This window comes from Pogona vitticeps, chromosome 1, assembly GCF_051106095.1.
Source record: "Pogona vitticeps strain Pit_001003342236 chromosome 1, PviZW2.1, whole genome shotgun sequence".
In the NCBI taxonomy this organism is placed as follows: Eukaryota; Metazoa; Chordata; class Lepidosauria; order Squamata; family Agamidae; genus Pogona; species Pogona vitticeps.
Genome location: NC_135783.1, coordinates 220,576,517 through 220,591,519, shown reverse-complemented (window position 1 = coordinate 220,591,519; position 15,003 = coordinate 220,576,517). Strand labels below are relative to the sequence as shown.

Genomic DNA, 15,003 nt, shown 5'->3' with positions numbered 1-15,003 from the left:
GTACAGTGCAGAAAACTTGAGCATTTGGACTTCATGTCCTAAAATTCCCCTGGCAGTGGTGCTGAGAGCTGTAATCCAAAAGAACAGCTTTCCCAACTTTGTATGCTACAGATGCATTTGTGTGGAGGCCACTGGCAAGCATGAATTGCCCTTATGATAATGGTACCGTACATAGCACATGGTATAAAACCAGGCCACTCTTGTCCATGTATCCTGTTCCAGTACTGCATTCTAAAGTAGATTAATCATACTTTATTCTTACGCAGTAGAAAATGAATATATTAAATGTACTGATACAAATTGGTCAGTCAAAGTTGTCATTTTTCTGGGTACGAATTACAAGGAAACACCCTCACAGGGCTTTGAAGGAGTACAGTGGTGCCCCGCATAGCGAGGTTAATCCGTTCCGGATTAACCCTCGCTATGCGAAATCGTCGCTAAACGGGTAGGGGAAATGTATTGGAACGCATTAAACTTCATTTAATGCGTTCCAATACCTTTGTTACTTACCCGTTCAGTGAGGATTCCAGGTGCCGGCAGCCATTTTCGCGCCTTCGCTAAGCGAGGGCAGGGCGCGAAAACAGCTGCCGGCAGCCATTTCCGGGCTTCTGGCGGCCATTTTGGAACCGCCAATCAGCTGTTCGGCGGCTCCAAAATGGCCGCCGCAATACCCGATCTTCGCAATGCGGGTTTTCCCCATTGCGACGATCGGGGATGTTTCCGTATAGCGATCCCAAAAAAGGGATCGCTATACAGAAACATCGCTATACGGTGCACTCGTTAAGCGAGGCACCACTGTACTTTCTTCCATAGTGGTACTAACTTTTTTGTCTGTTGAAACCATGGAATATATTCAAATGAGTTTTTTTCAACACCCTTAAAAACATTAAGGAGGAAAAGATAGATTAGTATCTTTTTACTGGTAATACTAGGAGCATAGCCAACATAGATAACAATATTGCTTTCATGAATGGCTTATTTTAGAATAGTCCAAATGAAATATTAAGGATACTTTGAAGATTACACCTTTGAATAGAAATATGTTCTTCTCTCTGTGTGTATGTGTCTGTGCTTTGTCATGTCTAGGACTTGGGAGGTTTCATCACGAATAATAAAATAAAGTTAGCAGAGTAATTGACACAAAATCATGTGCAGTTCTCTTTTTAAAAAAATAGGATCTAAAGCTGGTTACTGTGTCCCCTGCTTTTGCCATAGGCCTCCTGCGCATGATGTGTCAGACCATTGGGGGGGGGGTCTTGCTAATCTGCTGCAAGTCATCCAGATGTCTCTTGGAATATTCTGATCCACTTTCTGACAACTTATTTTTTAAGTGGCCCAGCCACATTTGTTGCAGGAGTAGCACGGACTGGGTTTTGTGAATACCATCTGCTTGAATTCAGTCTGAATAACTTGCCATACAACTGATTTGTTTAGAGCCAATTTGTAGCCCATTCTTTTTAATTTGTATCAGAATATTCTAAAATATTTGTATGTGCGTCCAAATAGTGGGAAAAAAAACATTTTCCTTCCTCTCCCCTTCCCCTGCTCCTAAACCCACTGGAAACCATGCAGTTTACTCAAATTTATTCAACAAAAATGTTGAGTAAGAAGTAACTTTGTTGGAAGGAGAAGGAGTAGCCATGTTAGTTGTTTCATTGCTCCATTGAATAGAATACCTAATTTTGAACTTCTGTGTCACATTTGCCATATGGAACACAGGCAGGCACATTAAAAGAAAAGAAAAAAGATAAGGCAAAAATAAATGCCAGCAGCAGGATTAAACAAAAAGAGAAGCCCAAAATCTGGGGGAAATAGTTTAGATCCTATTCCTAACGCTGATGTGACCTATTGCACTCAAATTCTAAATCAGAAAATCAAGACATCCATGGCAAATTCACACACACAGGCACTCAGGGTATTGGATCCTAAAGGATTATAGAAATGTGATCTTCAGTGGTCTAAAAGAAAAGAAGAGAATAGTCTCCAACGCACATCCACCCTGCTAAAGACAAAAGTAATGCAAAGCGCAATCTCTAATGATTAACTGTTTTTGCCCTACCAAGACATAAAATGGCCACCAGTCACAGGGCAAGAGGACTTATGTGGTTGCTTTGAGCCTCGCTTTGGCCTGCCATAGTCTCCAGTATTGGACTTTTCCAATTGGTGTTGGAGGTGGCAGTCTGTTTGACTGGTCTTCCTGGTTCTGTTAAGGTATTATTTTTATTTTCCAAGTGAGGCTCACTGCTGCTAAGTGGTTTTTTTTTTTTTTTTGGTTTTTTTTTGGTTTTTTGTTTTTTTGCAATTTTCAGCTTTTGTAACCAAAGTACTGAAGCAGTATCCAATGCTTTGGAGAGCCCAATTCAATCCGAGCACTACCTTAGGGTTGCTCACTTCACTTTCAGTAGATTCAGAGATGGACAAAGAGTCCCCCTTCACTTTGGATTCTGAATAATATCCAAACCCAAAGTGTATTTCTAGTACTGATACCATGGAATAGAATCATGTAACCAGGTTTATCAATGAGATGGTGTTATTTTATGTTCACCCAACTGTATGGGACTTGATTAAGGATATGTGGCCTCCCCTATAGCCAGAAGAACACATGAAGAGGAATCAATACAGATGTCCACTTCACCACATGTTATGGTGAAAAATTCTCCATGACACTTGGCAGGATAATGCTAAGACTGAATATACATGTGAATCAGAATGAGCGGTATTTTGTGGTGGAAGCCTGGATAGTTACATTTACAGACTGCAACTGAAGATGTCGCTTTTGAAGAATGCCCCAGTTTAAAACAAAAACAAAAAGCACAGTGAAGATTGAAAGCACATTATAGAGAAAGTTCTAGCTTGTCTGTTTGCCAGCTCTGCTGGTTTTCTGTTTGCAGAAAATATTTATACAGGGAAACCATTCAAATATGCCATCTCCTGCCTTCACTCTGAAGTGGATGAGTATGATTTAACCCCTCGGCATGCCTCTCCCTCATTCTACTGCATGTTTATTCCCAAGCCAAACAACCAAATAAGAGAAGGTAAGAGAGAGTATGTAATTTCATAGTCACACTGTGAAGAGAGGCTTCTGAATGTTAGGTTTAAATGAGAAAGAATTTAGTCTCAGGGTGAAATCACTGCAATCTGAACATTCAGATCCCTATGATAAGACTGGTAAAGCATAACACATTGTTGCTGTTTCTCTGGTCCATCAATTCTTCTATTCATATTTTCCCAATAGTAGCTATCTTTGTCTCAGATACACAATCACATTCTATGTGGAATTAGGCATATCTCAGTCTATTGATTTTGTTATATTTTGTTGACACAAAAAATGTCAATCAATGTGATCACTTATTGTGTTGCAATTTTTGAAGTTTCTGATCAGTTGTCCTTGCATTATATCCTTCTGTTCCTGAAGCAGAACTGAACTGAAGCAATGCAAAATACCTTCCCCTCCAAGCACCTTTTCTCGGTCTAATTTGCTAGAAAATAAATCTTTGGTACAACATTTAAAATACAGATTCAATTTGCTTAAAATATCTTGGGGAAGGAAAGAAGCAGTGTGACTTTTCTGCTAATCCAAGAAAAATACTTTGTAAACTGAGATTGACACTCCTACCGCTGTGGCTACTTTTACTACTCTTTGCTTCTACACAACAGAAACATAATATGATTTTGGAAATGTCTAGGTTTTCATCAATCCCCAGTATTCTGGTATCACATGCGGCGCAAACCTTTTATTCTGTTTACTGTGTACAAATTAGTCTTGTCAAAGATTCTGAAAGTTTGCTTCTTCTGTTTAGATCCTTGCATTTCAAAGGAATTTGCAACCCTGTAAATTAATGAGTGCAGTATGGCACCATGAATTTAAACCTGAACTTAGTCATTTATAAATCACTATCGGTTGAATGCTGCCACAAATGTATGAGGGGGATCCTCTTTTTGTTTTTTTGTTTTTTGGTAAAGTTAGTCCTCTGATTACTAATTTGAATCAAAAGCTCTAACCTTGTTAGCATCTGGACTTATTTCCATAATAACAACCCCTTCAGAACCTACAAAGTAATGAATAATTGACAACAAATGAAATGTTTTGATAGTTGTCGGCACAAAGCATGTTTAATGTTTTGTGTTGCTTCCTAGCTAATTATGTAGATGACACATTTGTCAGACCTTGACTGCCATTAGAAACGTGTTTCCAGAGGGGAGAAAAACAGGCTATTCATAGAGTAATTAACTAGAATGCTCAATGACCTGTGAGAGATTCAAATGGCTGCCAGTTCAGACATTGTTTTGTTACAGAAGCGGAGGGGTAATTAAAATTCCAAATTACAGTGCTATGATGAAACATTTGTTTGTTGACAGTATACTCTTACTCTAGTTTGTTAATTCTTTTTAAAAATAGCTTCTAATCCATTTTATAGCTTTAGGAGTTCTGTCTTTGAATTTACTGACAACTAATATTATGGTAAATTGCTCTTTCGAGAAGTACTGCTGGATTTGGCAGTTTCATGGGAACACAAGGTGGGTGGGATGGAAGAGCAGCTCTTTCCCCTAAACTGACATACCATGTGCTGTCGCCGAAACGCCACTAAACTACAGCCCCTCTTGTGTGAAATGATATGTTCATAATGCTGCACAGAAAAAGATGTCTACTTGCAGGAGGAAGTGATTCACTGGATGGGATCATAATCAAACAAATTGAGAAAGGTGTCTTAAAACATTACAGCAAAGCTTTAATAGAATCAGCACAAGGATGAGCATCATTTAGGCAAATATTATTGCAAGAAACAGATGTACTTGGAGGAAAAGAGGGAAAAGATGAAAGAGGACTGTAAAGAGAAAGAAGACATCTAGCCCCCCCCCCAATTGCATTATTCCGTTCCCCAATATTGCCTCTTAAATAGCCATAGCAAATAACTTACATAAAGAGACACTGTATTCATAACCTATATACAGTAGCAGGGAATTGATTGCAAGAGGCCAAGGTGGTAAAGTTCTTTAACAATGAATTTAAGGCAAGCTCAAGTGAAATATTTATTTACTTTGCCAAAAGTGAGAATATGGTTCTGTTAAAAAGATCTGACAGAAGTAACATGGTGTTTGATGCAGGGAAGCTGACAGCGGCATGGAGTGAGCGCTGATTATCCTGAAGACACTGTCAGCTAGGATTGATTTCTACTTTCTCCCTTTATGTAACGGTTCCTGTAATACAGCTGACCCTGAATCACGTTACCTTGTCATCTCTCTGAATGGATCAAGAAGAGATGAGCTGAAAATAGCTAGGCACTGACCTTGAACTTGCCAGAACAGTGAGAAGTGACAGTGGCTTTGTGTATGTGTGTGTGTGTGTGTGTGTGAGAGAGAGTGGGTTTCATGTACAATGACAGCCAAGCTGCTTTTCAGTTGAGTTCACTACAGCAGCACAAGGGGGCAGAACAGCATTAGAGATTACAGGTACAGCTGATATTCAAGTTGTGTTTTTTTCCCCTGCTACAAAAGTACTTGATCCTGCCAGTTACCTTTCATGTTTCCATGTCAGTGAAGTCCTCTATAAAACCTAAAGAATGATCCGAAACCTGAGTAAAATTTGAATATTTTTGCCAGATAACTTGAATAGAACTTGACCATCTACACCTTTGATCTCCATGAGTTGGGCTAGTGAAAGATACGCAAAATCTAATTCTTTTGAAAATGAAATGGCAAGTGGTATCAGCAGTGGAAGACTACATATGTGAACTCTATAGTTCATTATGTAGCTGAGCTATTTACCATTCAAAGCCAATAAATATGAGAATAAATATGACAGTTACTAATAGGTATTGGCTTTTATAGGAAATACTCAATTATCTACATATCTCTTGCTAAATTTTGTATTATATTCTGCAAATTCTCCTTTGACATTTGAACCTGTTCATGATCTTTATCTCCTTTAGGAAGGACATACCAACACAGATTGTTGGAGAAGCATTCAAATTGCCTGTTGCCTAGAAATAATTATATTAAACATTCTGTTTCAGAACTTGAAAGTGAATAGAACCTTAGCATCCTTAGTACCAGAAGCATAAAGAGCCTGGTCTCGGTGCTGCTCTCCTTAGTGAAGCACTTTTGGGAGCCAATATTTCTGATGGGTTGTTTCATTGGTGTCACTGTTGTTGTCGCCTTTGGTCATGGGAACCTCAGGCAGGAAAACCACTTTTCTCAAATAATATGATTGGCCACAGTCATCCCCTGGACTTTGCAAGAGGGTTGTTGATAATATGAGAGTGGGCGTGCCCTCTCCATGATGTTGACACTTTCAGGCCTTGGTTGCAACAGCTTTTGGGTTATGGTTCTGTAGCTGCTGACTATTCATAGTTCTTAGGCTCTCAAACATACATGTTGCCCCAGAGGCTAGCAAGCTGGAGGTGGATATCTGCCATGCTTGCCTTCAGAAAATACACAGTTCTCTACAATGAACCTATTCCTGAGGTTCAAAGGTGTGGGCTGAAGGAAAATGGCCCTCTAGAGAATTGCTCCCATTTTCATTGCACGAGGCTTTTAATAAGGGACCCTACTCCCTGATGCGTTGGAAGTGAGTTTATTGCTACCATCTGTTTAATTGCCCTTTCAGTTTACTTCGGGGAATCATGAAAGTATTTTACCCTCCCTTTGAATCTCTTGGTTCTTTTAAAAGACTGGGTAAAGTACACATCAATTTCCAAAGAGTATATTAAAAACTAACAAACAGCAGCATCTCTGAACAGTAAAACTCAAGGAAAACAATTTTTTAGATGAATGTTTGTTGTTTGTTATCAGCAAATACAATGCTTGCTGTACAAGTAAATAAGCAGGATAGTTCTGGTTGTGTGGTTTTTTTAAAGCTTTCCTTCTTTTGAACCAGTTGGTTTTTTCACTCCTATCTCATAATTTCTTATTAAGTACATTTACAGATGTAAGAGAACCCTCTTAAGAAGAGGTATGGACATCACAGACGTTGTCCTAAATAAAGAGTACAATTATAACTTGAAATAGCCATATCCTTTAGAACCATCTGACACACCTGTGACCCATCTTGCACATGCAACTCTAAACAAATACTCTCAAATCCTGCAACCAGCTTTTCACAAGGGGAAGTGAAATCATTAGTGTAACAACTATAATAGCCAAATCTAGTATTTTGCCAGGCATGTTTTGGGGCTGGAGGCAGAGAGGAGAGTAGGAAACTGCTCTTCTTGACCTTCATCTCACTACTGGATGGTGGTAGTGGTGTGAATAAGAGCCTTGAGCCCCCTGTACAAACTCCTCGATAGTGCCAGGTTAATTATGCTGGCCTAGCCCCTAAAGTGTGTGTACGTCAGGACCATAACTCATAATTAAATTAGTGGTTCCAGGAAGCTCATGCACAGGCAAATAGGAATCCTGACCTGGGCTGCTACACCGGCTCTTATTCCCGAGCAAGCCATCTTCTCTTTGCTGAGGACTAGGAGGAACAGCTCAACAATTGTGCTGACCGGGGCTCCTCCAGGCTATGCACCCGTTACCTCCTCTTCACTGTCAGATTAATTTTGTTGGCCTACCACTGAAGTACACACATGAGAGATGGGGTGGCATAATTAAGCCAGCAGCACTGAGGAATTTATGCATGCAGCTCATAGCTCCAGTGAAAACCATCATCAGGGGTTAACGAGTGTCCTAAATTAGCAGCAATTACAGCGGAAGAAGTGGCAGCAACAGCAGTAGTGGGATTAGCAACAGAAGTAGTGAACCCTTGTTTTTTATGTGCTCATATCAGGTTTGTTGATAGTAAAAACTATTCAAAAGGTGTAACATTCATGTACTTATAAATATCCCACTATTTATTGTAAAAGCGATCCAGATATATAAAATAAAACATTTATTGTGGAATTGGCTTCACAAGTGATTGACTTCTCCTCTGGCAAATATTCCTTCTAATTTTTTATAGAACCCACAACAAAGTTCAAAGTTGTACTGTAAACATGCTGTCAGAAAACACATCATAATATATCCATCCATACAAGAAATATGCTAAATATGCTAGGTTTTCACTGCGTAGCACTCACTTGGGAAAAAAATTCAAGTACTCTATCAGTCATATTACATACCATGTTGTAAAATTGTACAATTTCCTTACATCCAATGGTATCCATAATTTAAGTGGCATATCCAGATCATAGTGGTCCTAAAAGGAGAGCTTGAAAAAGTTTATTTGTCTGGACTAAGAGTTCCAGAATCCTCCAGCCAGTATTTTCTTGAACTGTGTCTGAAAGTGCTAGCATGATGGATAAAGGGCGGGACTTAGACAGATCTGTATTCAAAGTACAGCCTAGCTTAACCTAACCTAACACACAGTAGCTGTTATTGTAACCATTATTATTATTGGGAGACTAATACTACATCAAACTTCATAAACCGGTGAAACAGAGATGTGATTAGTAAAAGTTCTACTATTGCTTTCCTTAAATGTTGTGTTTTTAATTTAAAATATTGCAAAGTCAACTTTAATATCAATTTTATCTGCAGTGTTAAATGTAGTCATGAAAAATCCATCAAAAGGAATGATGGCAATGCTATACGTTTCTTCTGTGACATTAATTTATTGGGGTTCTTTCATTAAAATTGGGGACACTCGACTGCCTTCCATATACATGTCATGTTCGAAATGCTATTAGATTGGAAATACGTAGGTACTGAAACTGAGAAGATTTGATCAAATTTCCCACAGCTAGTTTTGGGCACCTGACCACTTCATTCCCCACAGGGGAAAAGAAAGCTCTGTTTCTTTAAACTCCCAATGAGAAGGGACATGTGTCTCCTTACATTGAGTTGCATTACATGACATCAAGTAGCACAAAGTGACCCAATGCAACATGACAGAAGTAAAAAAACAACAACACACACACACACACGCAAAATACCAACAGATTATTTTAATCCTTTATTTATTTATTTGGCTATCATTAAGAAATTGATGACAACAGAGGTATAAGTAAGAGAGCTGTGCACTTCCTTAGGGTTCCAAGAATAAATACTACAGAATCTATCAATATGCAACAAAAATTAAAGCAGGCATTGTTAAGAGTATTGCTAACCAATAGCTGTAGTACTGACCCTTATTAAACACAGCATAATCAAATGAAGTGATTTGATCCTTCTGCCTTAAGCAGTTAACATGTTTATTGAAATATAATGGATCACTGAGTCTACATTAAAAGGAGAGAGAGCAGTTATCTCAACACAGGTTTCAATTCAACTGAACATTCATGTAGCAGAGGATTGTGGCTACAGGCATAATCTCACTCATACCACTGGAGCAATATTCTGGATCAGCCGTACAAGGAATAGTAGGAGGGGCTGCACCTCTCATTCCTCTGCTATAATGGTGGCAGTAACAATGATGATCATAGGCTGTCAAGTTGATTTTGACTTATGGTGGCACTTTGTAGCATTTTCTAGGTATAACATACCTAGAAGTAGTTTATGATTCTCATCTTCTGGGGGTGCCCTGGCACTATGTAGCATGCCCAAGGCCACTCAGATTGACTCTTCTCCTGGGGGGCAAATTGAACTCCTGCCCAGGTGTTCCACACCACTGAGCCAGGCAGCCAGCTTACCTAGACACAAATTATCAGTAAGCTGTAGCAGAGATGAAAAAATATATAATCAGGATAGGGTTAAGAGAATATAAACACATATTCCAAGGATTTGGCTCTAAGAACATTTTTACTACATTTTATTGGGTTGTCCACATACAAAATAGAAAATAAGCTCTTCCCTAAGACCTCTCACCACCTCACTAATAAAATGTTGTCTGTGGCTATCAAATGCCCACAGGGGCCAGTTTCTGAAGGAATGTTGTTTATGTGTGAGCAGCATTTATTGCCTGAAATCCAGTAGCAAGTCAAAATTAGAACAGGCCCAGATCAGATTTGGGGAATAGGCCCATTGAATCAATTGAACTTACGGAGGAGTTGACTCCATAAGCTCCATTGTTTCAATGGACCAACTCTATTGGTTGTCCACATACAAAATAGAAAATATGCTCTTCCCTAAGAGCATATATAGAGAATAAAATGAAGAGGTGCCATTTTATCTCTCTTCTCCAGCTGTCCAATGCCTCCGGTGTTGGTTAGGGTTGGGGAAGCTTTCAGAACAAACCAGGGAAGATCTGGCGGACTGCAGAAATAGAAGAGCAGGGAAGTTCTGTTGCATGAAGAGAGGTCTGATTACAGCATATGGTAATAGATTTTGTTCTTTACTTGAAATTGCCTGCTGATGCTTGCAAGTTACCGGTGTACAGTGGAGCCAGTCAGTGATTAACATTATATGTAGGGAGCAGCCTATATGTTTATTTAGCATCTAGCAGTGCTCAAGAGCTGCCTGCATTTTCAGTTTGGGCACCGTAATTCCTTGTGTGGTGTTGTACAAATGGATTTAAACAAAAAAAAACGTAATTTATGTGTCAGAAAATTGTATGGAGAAAATCCCATAGCAATGAATATGAATGTTTGATAAGATTCATACCTGGTCAATTCTAGATCTCATTAATATATAAAACTGAATTCTCTATTGTTGAAGATATTAAAGCTGCAAGTGAAATGATATCTTTTTCATTGATCTTAAACCAGAACCTCTTATCCATGAGCTTTGTTTCATATTAAAGGCACTAATGATTGCCTCCACAAAGTGAGCAGCTTAATAGTCAGAAAATGTTAACGGGGACTGTGTGGGGAGAGGAGGGGAGGAGTTGATAATCACCTTTGATAGCTCTTCATTCCAACATCATATATAGCCATGAAGTACAAGCCAAGCACTAATAGATATTTTAAATAAAACATCTCCAAGAGGATCAAAGTCCAATTTAAAACAGGATTTATTAGCTTGTGTTCTTCTAGTCAAGGCAGGATTATTCGGCTTACACCTGCAAAAGAATGAAGGAATGTTTCCCCTCCTTCCACCAAAACTCCAGCAATACTGTTTTCCAGAGACAGAGAAAAAAGCATCAGAAAAGCACTGACACCTCCCCCACAAGGCACTTGTCATCTTTTGCTGAGTAGTCAATGGTGTGGCTTCTGCCATGTCTATATTCATAATGGCCACCCAGTACTGAGAATTGGAGAAACGTTTTCCCATCCTGATAAAATGGTTCCAAATCAGAGAACTTAATTTTTACTATTGAAATGAATGAAAGTCATTCCATTCTGTAGAAGAAGAAATTAAAGGTATGTATTGAAACCTAGTTATGTTGTGCCATTGGGGCTTTAGTCACTTTTCAGGTGCCTTGGATCCAAGACTAAGAATTCTGTAGGTCTGTTTAATCAAATCTAAAATGCTGCTTCTTAGTCTTAAGCTCCTGTTACGTCAGGTATGAGCAAAATGTGTTCTGTATGCTACATGCAGTCTCCAGAGCCATGTTTCTGGTACCCAGCTCCCACACCCAACTGCTGTTTAAAAATATGCCTTGTGGTTTCTGGGAGATTGGGCAATTTTGCCAAATTTGGGGGGGGGTCCTAATACTTCCCAATACTCCTCTCCCCCCCCCCTAAAATTGGGTTACTAGGGCTCAAGAGGTTTTTTTCCATTTTGTAAAAAAGTTTTAGTTATTAGACCCATTTGTCACTCAAAAAAAAAACCCTTCATTGTTGCATTGTACAGTATACTCAGCAGTATAACAATTACACTTCTTAAAATAAAGAAATAAATATGAAAATTAATCAATGCAACCTTTAGAATGCTAGCAAATCTGAGAAACTGGTGTGTTCCTCCTCCGGTTCATGTGTCTGAAATGAATGCATGACGTGGGAGTGGCCTCACACACACAACAGGCCCCAATTTAACAGTCTGTCTGTCTCCACAAAGGGAGCTTCAGAGGAGACCTTGTGGGCACGTTCAGCCAAAGACATAGGGAAGCCTCATTACAGTGGGACCAGTGCTTAGAAACAACTTATTAGAAGTAGCATATTAATTCATCTCTGCAATAACTATGGTGCAATTACTTGCATTTGTAACTGTAATGCAATACATCATAAATTTACTCCTAAAACTTTGCTTGAGGTGTATGTGGCCCTACTACAAATGTCTGCTTTGTACTAGATCTTGTAGAGTTCTATATATAAAACAACAACTGACTTCTCTTTGACCCTCCAGATAGTAACTAATTATTTTTTTAAAGTAGGCAATTCAAGCTGTTTTGTAAGTTTTGTTCAGATCCTGATAGATAAGAAATGTAAAGAACAATCACTGGCCGAAATCCTGTTGTGGAACTTAATTCTCTCTGGGACAGCCCATAAAAATCTTGAAATTAAAAATTAAGATGATTTCAGGGACCCAGTCCTATGCTACTGCCTGCTCTAAACTTCTTTATCAGTCCAGGTAACCAGTTGGGCACGTGCTCCATTCTAAATTCTTCCGGTTTTGGATTTCTTTCTCTGCACTCTCTTTCCTTGTTTCCTTCTCTGTCTTTCTTCCATTTCCTCTCAGTATGGCAGCTTTCTAGGTTCTGCCACTTTTTGGGCACCTGCAACCACACCCACTCTCCTGTCCAAGAGTCTTTTTTTTACGATGTATGCCCAACTTTCTGGCAACTCTTCCTTTGTCTGTTGCGTGCTTGTCCAATATCCCAATATTTCACTTTCTTTGTCCTTCTCCTCTATCTCCTCCAGCAACAACCTCAACTCACCCTTAACTTCCCCTTTTATATCCTCCAATTTCCCTGTCCAAGCTGCCTCCGCTGCCCATTGCTCACTTCCTGGACTTTTTCTTTCTTTCTTCTTGGGGTTTGATTTTTTCCCCCAGCTCTCTTCAGTCTGAGGTGTGGGTTTTCCTTTCTGTCTTTCCAAGGGGGCAAAGGGACGGCTCTCTGACAAGGAGGACTTCATCCGTGTCTCTCTGCTCACACCATGATATAGTGATCTGAAATTTGCAGTACTGGTGTTATATCATGTCAGCTGGATGCTGCAACAAAATGTTTGCAAGGTACCTTTCTTCTTTAAATGGGGATTCCTTTCTTTGTGTTCCTGCAGACTTCAGGCCTACACTCCTTTATTGTTTCTCAGGGCTCATCCACATGAAGTGCATGGCTTGGATTGATATGGATTGGAACTATGGCCCTCCTTGGATCTTTCCTCCTTGAATCCAGAAACACTTATGCCAAGCTTCCATACCTGTTAGTCAATTGTCCTTCCCTATAATCTGGATTCTTCCAATTTCACTTTCCAGGCTATTTCTTCCCCTCCTTCTCACTCATGCCCTCCTCATTCTCCACCCTGTCTCCACCCATTAGCTCTTTCCCTTCCTTGTTGCTGCTTTTCATAACTTGACAGGGGGCTTTCTTACCTTCTAATGGCTGATACATCCCAGAACAAACAAAGAGGGCTGGAAGAAGGAGGAGGAGGAGGAGGAGGAGGAGGAGGAGGAGGAGGAGGAGGAGGAGGGAGAGATAACACGTAGAGCCAATAAAATGAACCTGAATCAGTGGGCAAAGGCATCATCTCTTAAACAGGAGCAAATAGGATGTATGTACTGAACCAGTTTGGATACAATCATGTCACTCAATAGCTAGATTCCCTATGAAAGAGTGATTTATATTGTATTCAGTTATATATTATCAGAGACAGGCAAGCTCGGGTGGCTTAAGGCTAAATTTGGGGGCCCAGACACCTATCTGAGCCTTGTAAAGCCCAGAAATGGCAAATGTTGGCAATAAGAGTAAATAATTTGGAGAAGGATATTAGGGGGCATTCCAGTTCAAGATGTAAAAGCTAGTGTTCTTGGAGTCTTGCAGAAATAGCTTCAGGAGTGCCACCCTTGAAATAAATGCTTATCCTGGTAGTCCTGTAGTTCTTCCTAAACATGTATGTAAGGTATAAAGCCGAGACGTTTGAAAAGTTACAGATCTATACTTTACTGCATGGGATATAAACTAAAGTGAAGGGTATTTTAGTAATTTGAACCCTTTTGAAATAAGACCTTACAGCAATACTATCACATGCTGTTGAACAATCACAAATAACAATTTTGAACCCCGTCAAGATTTGGAACAGCTAAACTGGACCTTCAGTGGGTGAAATAAAGGATAAGGCAACCCTTTGGGGAGGAACCACATTAAATTCAATGAGACTTACTGCTGAATTGACACGGACAGGATTGCACTGTAATAGGAACAAATTACTGAAATAGGACATCCAGGAAGTCAAACAAATTCAGGCAGGAATCATGCACTGGCTTAAAAAAAGTGAATATGCCAAAATAGATGTAATAAAGAATTACTATGAAAAAAGGTGAAGTGGTGCCCCTTGATTAGTGCTTTATCCCACTGGTTCTTAACCTTGGGTTACTCAGGAGTTTTGGACTGCAACTCCCAGAAGCCTTCACCACCAACTGTGCTGGCTGGGGTTTCTGGGAGCTGCAGTTCAAAAACATCCGAGTAACAAAGGTTAAGAACCACTGCTTTATCCAATCCAAATCCCTATTGAACCCTCAGTGGGTTGGAACTGATGCCGTACTATTTTGCACATTTGAGTATGTTCCTGTGGAAAAGCCACTACAAAGCCCCCTAAATCAATGTATTCTCACCATTCATTATTTATTACAGTTTTAGTTTCAGGTTTCGAAAACAATTAAGGAGAGCATTTAGTATGAAAATTACCGTAATTGCTTGTTAATTGGGGTTATCTGCTTCACATTATTCAAAAAGCAAATTGTGTTGACACTTGTACCCAGAAATGATTACTTAATAAACAAAGTCAGAATGCATCACAGAGAAAACAGGGCTGTCTGCTGGAGCCTGCATTTATCTGTTATGAAGCGTCCCGGAAAGGGTGTTAGGGAAGATGTCTTTCCATTCTTTAATGTTACAATTCCTATTGGAAGACAATGTCTCTTGATTTTAGTATATGATACATTTCACATAGGAATCAAATATTTAAGAACATAAGAAGACCCCTGCTAGGTCAATCCAAGGGCCCATCTAGTCCAGCTTTCTGTACCTTACTGTGGCTCCACCAGATG

At 39.5% G+C, this 15,003-nt stretch overlaps 1 protein-coding gene across 3 annotated transcripts in view; it reads left to right on the top strand.

Moving 5' to 3' along the window:
• The window catches only part of ARHGAP15 (Rho GTPase activating protein 15), a 541,978-nt gene that overhangs the window by 18,964 nt on the left and 508,011 nt on the right, over positions 1-15,003 (top strand). The window lies entirely within an intron of this gene.